The following is a 10,325-nucleotide window of genomic DNA, read 5'->3' as shown; positions in this document are numbered from 1 at the left end:
GACCTCAAATAGTCCGAAGCCCATGCAATCACCTATTCTTTACATTGCCTACCTGTCTTGCTGGTTGATGTGTAATGATGGCCTTCTTTTGTACAACACTTTTTGCACAACCTGCCTGTAACTGTGAGGGGGTATTTGCAAAGGTTGATCCTGCTTCAAGTCCATGCAGTTGTTACTGGTGCTTTTGATAAAAAATAATTGAACTATCAATTGTTTGTCACAACCTTATAGTTAAATTCATTGCGGGGCCTTCCCAGCTTCCCCGGCAAAATTACATCTAAATTCAATATATGTTTAACCTTTTTGCAAGCAAAACATGCTTAAAACACACTGGTTGTCACTAATTCCCCAAAACATTCTTGATGGATATGCCCTAAGCTCTCTGCAAAGCTATTTTCAGTTAGTGGTTAGTTAAATTATAACTCCATTTACAAAGTTGATAGAATTTAAAGTTGAACTGTGGAAAGTTGACTGAGTGTGGTGTAATAAGTACTTTAAACAATCCAGGTATTCTTTCACATAGAATCTCCTGGTGTCCACCATGAACATTCAAACTAGAATACTGATAGTACAGAATATTGAGGACAGAATATTGTATCCATAACATTGACAGGTAAGTATACATTTTCTATAACTTACTGCACATATATGTACTTATACAATACACACAAACATTTTTATAAATATAGATATAGGGAGCGTGGGTTGGTGCCAATGGCTTAGGATGTGGAGCACGGTGCTCCCATCTAAACTCAGCAATCTGGGGACACCGCTTAACGATCCTGGCCGGACAAGCCCAGAAAAAGATGGCATCTTCCCTGGAAACAAAGGAACACGTTGTTGTAATTAAATTGTAGGACCTGGTGAGGCTTTCTCTCTCCTGTTCAGACAGACCGCACTGCCAAAATGATGACCCCTTATACCTCCTATGGCAGCCTGGGGAGGGCGGCCCAGCCTATCCAACCTAAGATGGGCCCCCGGAGGGACGGGGAGATCTGCGAGGAAGAGACCCATGTAGACTGGTGCCCAGGCTCCACAACCGGACAACCACACTGCTGCAGGACCAACACTGCAATAATGGCAGCAGTGAGCAGACACGGAGGGGTTGAGGCATAAGGGCTGTAGTGGGGAGACCGTCATGGAGAGAACAGGGGGCACCAGAGAAGGGGTGATTTGTTGAAATTGGGAACGGGGGACACTGATAAGCAGCTGCATCACCTCTCTGGATAGCCATTGTCCTGGTCCTAGCTGGGTCTTGCTGGATTGCCCCGGGCATCCCGAACTGTGGTGAAGTTTCCCTGCCCTCCAAGGCCTCTGAGATAGATAGAGGGAACAGGGAAAGAGTACGACAGCTGCTGAGAGCTGGGCCTCAGGCACAGACCTACAGGTGATCACTGTCACCACTTGAGTAGGGCAAAAATACTAATAGGCAGCCTGGCCTATGAAGGTGCAATTACCATTGGAGGGACCCATGCACAAAGAGGGCACCTTTGAGAAATTGGGAAGCTCTGCTGCTGGAGACCCTCTCTGAAAAGAGGCAAGACACCGGGCTCTTTGCTTGCTGTTGCATGGTGGAAAAACATTGGACACTGTCCTGTGCATCACACTGGCACCTTGCCATTGAACTACATGCTCCTCCCTCCCTGTAGTACTGAGGACCTAGTTGCGGTGAAAGCAGCCGCAGGCACTACGACTACTGCACAGGAGTAATTAAAGCCCCTGGGCTTGGTGTCGGGCTAAGCCCTTGATCATTGTAGGCAGGGGGAAAAGCTGAAAAATCACACCCTCAGCACATTAGGGGGAACCCTTCCTGACTAAAACTGTCCTGGGCAAAATGCAAAAAAAGAATTATATCCCTAATTCTCGTCCTTTCCGAGCCCTACCCTCAGCACATAATATGGGACGACATTGGAGAAAAGAGTGGACATTGTACTTCAAGCTATAGCCGCCTCCCATGAAGCCCTGGAGTTCAAGATTGACACGGTCACAGCAGATATCGGATTTCTGTGATATGACCACAAACTGCTATCTGAACGCGTCACAGCCACAGAAAGAACACTTGAGAGAAGAGACATTATTGTGGAGAACCATACGGTGATGATCTTCCCGGACCTTTACAGTGAGGTGCAACACCAGAGGGTTTCCTTTCTAGATGTCAAAAAGCACATAAGAACAAGAGGAATACAATATGCAAAGCTCTTCCCTGCTCATCTCAGAATAGTACGCAAAGGAGCAACCCTGTTTTTTACCTCTCCTGCACTGCTCTGGGACTGGCTTGACACTCTCCCACATAAAGATGGTGAACCTTCAGCAGCTGGTGATAGAGCGTCACATGGCCCATCAAAAAGGAAAGCAAAAAGGATTAGAAAGACAGTCCCAACATGATCTCAGGCACTGCACGAGCAGGGGAAAGCAGTGAAAGTAATGGCTGTGATCAGTGGAGCAGGCTCGGGCTACTACTTGGAAATGGGAGAAGAGGAACTAGGGGGCATCGACTCTGACCAAGTATGTGTCTCCTCCGGAAGCTCTGGAGACATGATGCCGATAGTGACTCCTAGGGCCTAGGATGATATTATCTGAAAACTGAAAGATTAACAGTGACTAGAACGTGATGGGGACTTATCTGAAATTTGCCTGCTCTATACTGCAATGAGTGGCATGGTCAGGTCAGAGACACATTCACCATGAACAGTACCTGGATGCCGTGAAGTGAAGCTGGGAGGTGCAGTGACAGGTGCACTCCTCCTCCCTAGTGTTACTGTGTGCGAGGGATGAAAGCGCATAAGTTGTTGATTGTAATGAATGTTTGGAAAGGGAGGTGTTAACTTCTTGTCCTGGAGTTGGGGAGTTGGATATTTTTTGTTAATGTTTTGGGAGAGTTTAGTTGGCGTGCCCCTGCCCACCTGCCAGACTAATAATCGGCTCTCACTCCCCACTGGGCTGCTAGCCTTGAAGCCACTGTTACAAGAACTGGAGTATGACAGTAATTGCTTTAAACGGCACCTGCCCTAACTTACAGTCTGATTAGTTGGAATGTCTGGGACCTTAACAATATGACTAAACAGTATAAGGTATATGTTCACTTAAAAAGACAGGAGATCCACATTGCAATACTCCAGGAAACCCACCTCACCCTGATGGAACAAGAAGCCATACAGAAGAGGTGGAGGGGTCAGGTCTACGGAACAACATACTCTGCATTTTCCAGGGGAGTCCTTATTTGGTTCAGGCTGAGGGTGCCATTCCAGATGACCAGGGCACTGCTTGACCCGGAGGGCAGATACGTGATAGTGTTGGGTCAGCTGGGATGCCACGATCTAACAATTGTGGGATATATGTGCCCAACACTGACCAAGCCATTTTCCTTGATGACCCTGCACCCTAGCCCACCAATACATCTGTTGCCATTTTGCTGAAACGGGAATACAACTGTGTGGCAGAACCGACTCTAGATAGATCTCACCCACTATTGAGGGACTCCCCATCACATTGCACAACCTGAGCTTTTAGGACATGGCAATACAACTATGGGGTGGCTAGACGACTGGCGACATCTACATCCTGGGACAAGAGATTACTATTATTACTCAGGCATGCATGATCTCCATGTGTGCCTAGATGCTTTCCTGTGTTCCCCTGAGGTTCAGGAGTGGGTCTGGACTGTGGAATACCAATGTTGCATGATATCAGACCACAAACTTGTGTTGTACTCACTTGACTGGCACAGTGACCGACCAAAAATCCCAGATTGGCATCTCTGGGTGGAGGCACTGGAGAACCCTGTCTTCCGTCAAACAATAGCAACTGCCATTAGTGAAACTTTGAGGAGAATGCTGGCACAGCCTCCTCTCCAGTTGTGGAGTGGGAAGCCTTTAAGATCTTCATGAGGGGACGGTGCATAGTGGAGATGGTAATAGTGCAACAAACATTGGTGAAAGAAATTGAGACAAAGGAGAAAACAGTGAAGAACTCCAGGTGTTGCACAACAACTATTAGATGCCAGGGAGCAAATGGCAGTACATACAGTACATACAGAAAAATTACACTGCTTTGACCATTGGACATATATGACTTGGGCCCACACCAAATGAGATGAAGAAGGCACGTTACTGGTGTGGCTCGCTAATCCAGCTTCGAGGGGTTCCTCAATACTTGAGATAGAGTCAGACACTGGAGTCAGACTATACACACAGGGTGAAATAAACACCAGATTCTCCAAATACTATACTGCATTACATGCTCCCCCCAATATTGCCCCCTCGAAGGATGGAGGCTTTCGTCCATGCTACCACCCTTCCGATGCTTATGTGACAAGGCAGACGCCATGGGGAAGACATAACTATGCAAGTCGTGTGAAGGGGTATTAAAAATATGGCTGGGGGCAAAGTCCCAGGAACAGATGGGCCCCCAGCAGAATTTTATGCTACCTATGTAGAAACACTTGCACCCTGTTGGTTGCTCTGTATATGGCAGACCTTGAATCAGGACACCTTCTCCCAACTCCACTGAGGAAGCAGTGGTTATACCACTACTTAAACCTGATCGCGTCGCCCGTGATGTTAGGGCATACAGCTCTCTCTCCATGTTAAATGTGGACTACAAAATACTTAGGCCCACATTATGACTTTGGCGGTCTCTATCTCTATCGAAGACTGTCCTGGTGACGGCCGCCAAACGACCGCCCCAGAGGAGGCAATCTGTCCGCCATATTATGACCCACAGAGACAAAACTGCCAGAAAGCAGCCACAAGTTCGTCACCACCAGAGCAAACGAAGGCGGGAGAAAGTCCCTCAATGGCGGCAACCAATTGGCAGTGCGGGACCACCGCAGTAGATTTGAACACTCCACAACAACAGAAACCAACATTGGCCAAATTGAAAAACCAACACCTGTTACACATACACATATTATACACACCCACCAAAAGCACTATAAAACACCCCCCACACAACCAACAATTCTGTGCAAAAGCCTAAAATCTGCAACACAGTGCCAGCCCACATATCACCAGAACTGCACACGCAAACCATAGCCACCTATACACCCTACACGTATCACACACCACACATCATACCACTACACCAAACACACACAATAGCACTGCACTCAGTCAGTATGTCACAGCATCCCACATACTCACACACCCTGCACCCCACAAAACATAGCACCCTCTGCAAAATACACATGACACCGACCACACAATCGGTGTTTCCACGCAAAAGAACCCCAGTTTCACTGATGAGGAGTTGCGGGTCATGGTAGATGAAATTGTTAGGGTAGAGCCACAGCTGTTGGGTACACAGGTCCAGCAGATCTCCATTGCCAGGAAGATGGAGCTATGGCAGAGAATTGTTGACAAGGTGAACTCAGTGGGAACCTATCCATACACAAGGGATGACATAAGTAAGAGGTGGAACGACTCACGGGGGAAAACCAAAGGTGGAAAACCATCACCCTTCCCATAGGGAAACCCATAAATGCTGAGTATGTATTTGAGAATTAAATATACAACTATCATACATTTCCACAGGTATCCCAGCCAATGTTAGCTGGCTGCATTGGCCACGTCAACCCAGTCCACCACCAGAAGAAGACCCCAGGGATGACAGCTACCTTGGATGTCTGGATCAGGAAGATCTCCCTGGCCCATCTGGTACCAATGGTTAGTCAGACACCACCAGCAACACCCAGTCCACCCCAGAGCACCCCACAACGAACACCATGACGACAGCAGCCACCCAACGTCCCCAAACCTCTGTCCCCAGGACACGTCATTCAACAGTGTGCCCACCTGTACAGGGACTGGAGTCAACACTTCACAGGCAAGACAAAGAAGGTCCTGGTGTCAATGGGAGTGGGCGCACAGTTCAGGGGACACAGGCACAGGGGGCCAGTGCCAGTGGGAGGATATCTGTGCACCAAGGGAAGAGCCAACCCAGGTAAGTGACTGCCCAGGATGCACTGTCACATGTCCTAGGGAGCATACCAGAAATCCCAGGACAGGATGGGCCAGGTACTTTCCACCTTGCAGGAGAACCAGAGGCTGAAAGGGGAACACAACCAGGAAGTAATGCAGCAGTTTCAGGCCTACAATACCACCATGGCCTCCATTGCAGGGGTGCTCCGTGATATGGCTACCATCATGCGTGAGTACACAACACACCAGCGGGCCCCTTCCACTAGCCAGTGTACTGACCAGCCCTCCACATCTGCTGCAGCTAGTGGAAAGGAGGCCCTGCTATAGGACTCACAGACCACCAGCATTCCTCACTCTGCAGCAGAAGATCCACCCCACAAACATTCCCTGCGAGCCAGACATCCTCCAGAGACTATAGCCAAGACCAAAAACGCTGCTAAGAAGTGCACCTCACCAACATGTCTCCCTTGTGTGCCAATGAGACACCTTGTACACTTTGGACTGCCACTGCTCCTTTGTCCCATGACCCCATGGATACTGGACCTGTGCTACAAACTAACTGGGCCACTGCACTGAAGCTTTCATCCACCATCTCCCCAATCTATTGCACTATCCATTCATATTTGTAATCTCAATAAACACACCTAACACAATTGAAGGTTTTGTGCTTTTGTATTATCAGTATGCAATGTCTTGACCCTCATAATCCTGTGCAAATGTAATGTAAAGTGTGAATCCATCCAATATACAGTCAGCTTGGGGTACGCATTACCAGTGTAAGCCTTCCCATCCGAAGAACTGGAGAAGCTTGTGGATGGGGTCCTACCCCTGTAAGGACAGTTGTAGGGGCCTCCAGATCCACAGATGAGCACCTTTCATGTATTTTGGATGCAACATGGATGAATGTTGATGGATGTGTGTGCATGCAGTGTGCCCTTAGGGAGTGTTGTTTGCTGCAAGCAGTATGGACACGAAGGTAAGAGTGATGTGTAAGATAATTGTGGGATTAATGTAGTATGAAGTCCATTGCTCGAACTGTATGTAGTGTGTAGTCAATGCTGTCCTTCTGTCCGTGTTTCCTATGCAGGTCAGTGCCCATCAGAAGAAAGGGTTATGGCGTGCCATCGCCAAGGACGTGCAGACCCTGGGGGTCCATAGCCAGCAGAGCACCCGCTGCAGAAAATGGTGGGAGGACCTGAGACGCTGGGCCAGGAACACTGTGGAGGCCCAGCTGGGGAAGTCCTCCCTACAAGGTAGTGGTGCCCATCGGACCATGACCCCCCTAATAGCCTGCTTACTGGTGGTGGCAAACCCAGAGTTGGATGGGCACTTGAGAGCAGCACAGCAGCCATAAGGAGGCGAGTACTCACTGTGTACATTTGTTTCCTAATGCCTGGCATGGTCTTTGGATGCCAATGTAATAGTCAGCCTATGCCGCAGTAAGCCCCTGTAGGTATTTTTCTATTTGTCTGTATTGCTATAGTGAGTGTCATTTACAATTAGTATCTGTCATTTGCTGGGATTTCTGCTTTAGTAAGGGCCTACATCCTGACTCACCACTGTTGGAGTGATGCTCTGATGTCCACTGCCTATGTGGTGTGACCTGGCAATCGCAAGTTGTGCAGACACTATCACGGAGGAAGTGTAGCTGTGCCTTTGTCATCAGGCAGACATGGATTAGTGAGTCACAGTAGGTATGCACATGGTAGTTTCTTCTGAGTTCTTTGAAGTTGTTGATCCCAGGCAATGGTGTGGGATAGTGGTTGTCACCGCATAGTGTTATTTACCAGTGAGTCATTGTGACGTGTATGCCATGTGTGCTGTTATTGGTGTAATTGACCCTGTGCCCCCTTTCTTTCTCCCACACCCTTCCTCCTTTTCTTCTTCGGTCCTTGTGTGCATTAACATCATCTGGTGAAGGAGCAGGGGCACCGGTGAGTAGGGGAGCTGAAGCCCACGGACCCAGGAGGCAGTGTCCACTGATGCCGATAGGACCAGTGGGTTGGAGGACGAGGGGAGCACCACGGGGGAGACAGGAGTTAATACTACTGACTCAGATTCCTCCTCTGATAGGAGCTCCATGGTGGTGACGGTCCCCTCTGGGACCACCCTGGCTACATCATCTTCCGCCAAACCCTTTCCAGCACTGCCCTCCCAGTGGCTCCCCACCCAGTTGCCCGCACCCGTTCACCTAGGAGGGTGGGTGTCTCCTTCGCCCCAGGCATCTCAGCTCCTGCCCCAGTCAGCCCTGCTGTCCTCACTGAGGAGGCTAGAGACCTCCTGAGATTAATCTCTGTAGTGCAGTCAACCATAGTGAATGCCAACCACGGACTGGCATCCCAGATGCAGCAATGAAATGCCTACCTGGAGGGCATTCACGTTGGCTTGGCTGGCCTACAGAGATCGTTCCAGGCTCTGGCCTCCTCTTTGATGGCAGCCAGTGTCCCTAGTTCTTTCTTCCCCCCTCAAACTACCTGTACCCAGTCCCAGAGTACTCTCCCCCCATCCATCCCAAGCACACAATCAGATGAGCATGCACCCAAGACAGCTGACAGGACTTGCAAAGACAAGCACAAGCACCACAGATCACACCACAAGCAAACACACAGCCAACACACAGAAGCATACACAACAATAGCCACTGCCTCCACTGTCTCCCCCTCCACCCTCACAGCCACATCATCACTCACACCTGCAAGCACTGCATCCTCAGTCGCAGATCCTGCCACCTGATCAGCCTTGCCCACAGTCACCACAGCAGACTAGCACCACATTCACCACATGCGCAGTCACCACCATCAGAACCACATGCAGCACACCCACCTCACTTGCAGACACGACCTGTTTGTCCTCTCCCTCCCTCTCTTCCCACCCTCCTCCCAAAACACATAAACGTTCCCACTCAGACACTCAACAGTCATCCACCTCACACTTGTACACTTTGCATGCACCTGCAACCCATGCCAGCACACCTACACATCCTATGACCACTCCCTCTAACTCCACGCTCAAACCTCCTCCCACAGTCCAACCCACTGCACCTAAGAAACATTTTGTTCCCTGCCTTGACCTTTTTCCTCCTCCTGACCCACCCCGTGTTGTCGCTAAATGAAAGGTCCCGCTCCCCCAGTCCAGTCCCTCCAGCTCCCAGTCCTCCCATGGCCCCCCTAGTGTTTCCAATGCCCCACCCCCACTAAGAAGACTTCCACTCCAGGACACAAGGCAGCCAGTCCCACCCCCAACTCCAGACCCACTCCCCCACCCCCCCCAAACAGAGGAGCAAGAGCACACCCTCTCCAAAACCCAAGTCCAAGGACCCCCCTTCCAAGTAAAAACAAACACGCACCTCCCATACCCTTCCCCCTGAGGCGCCTGCCTCCAACATTGATGTCCCTGCCCAGTGGAGTCACTTTGGCTGTCAGGAGTCAATTTGGGCCTCTCCTGCTGCCCTGTGTAGTGGCATGGACACTTTTGGACTGGCCAATGGCCCTTTGTTTACCTGTTATGTATTGTTGTGGGTAATGTTCCCGGCCGAATACAGTGGTTGCCTCACAGGTTTTTGTCTTGACTTCCTTTTCTTATAGCTTATATGGATATTGTATTCTTCAGCGGATTGTTCTCCGTATGTTGTATGTGTGTATGATGTGTGTTGTGCGTGTGGGTGTGTCACTCTCCCCTCCCTCCCATGTGTGCTAGGTGGCTGTACTCACCACCATCGTCTTCGTCAACGTCGCTGCTCCTGGACTCCCATTGCGTGGTACAGCATCAGCAGGACTTCCAGTTCGGGTTCCATGGTGACCGCAGACTCCTCTGTGCCCCTGGAAGTGAATGTCTCCTTTTATATGGGTCGTTTCCACCAGGCTTTTTTTTCACGGCGGTGGTCCCACCCCGGAAATCCTGGCAGTCTGCTATGTTGTAAGATAGTGAGCAGTGAATGGTGTTCCTCCGGGCTGGAGATGACAACCACCGTGGTGGGTGGCTGGACTGCACTGGCAGTTCAAGCGGTCCATTGGCTGTATATGGGAGGAATCACCACCGTGGTCATCATATGGCAGTCTTCACCACCAGATTGGCGACGGTACTACTGACATCACCGGCGTGGCGGTCAACTGACCGCCAAAGTCATAATGAAGGCCTTAGTCTTATGTTGGCCACTCGTCTCCTGCCCCCACTTGCCAAGCTGCAGCACCTAACTACTGATGGCCGACTGGCTGCTCTGGATGTTGAGGGGTATTATCTGGCAGCACAACTCCAGTGGCTTACCCAGTGGCTCTCGTCCTGGTTGTGCCCGGTCTGGGTCTCTGACGAAATGACTCCCAGTTGCTCTCTACTGCTGCAACTTCTGCTGAACCCAGGGTGATGAAGCCAGGAGAACACCATGACTTTCCAGGTGGCAAGATACTTTTA

This window comes from Pleurodeles waltl, chromosome 5 (genome assembly GCF_031143425.1).
Source record: "Pleurodeles waltl isolate 20211129_DDA chromosome 5, aPleWal1.hap1.20221129, whole genome shotgun sequence".
NCBI lineage: Eukaryota > Metazoa > Chordata > Amphibia > Caudata > Salamandridae > Pleurodeles > Pleurodeles waltl.
Note: the sequence above shows the minus strand (reverse complement) of the source record.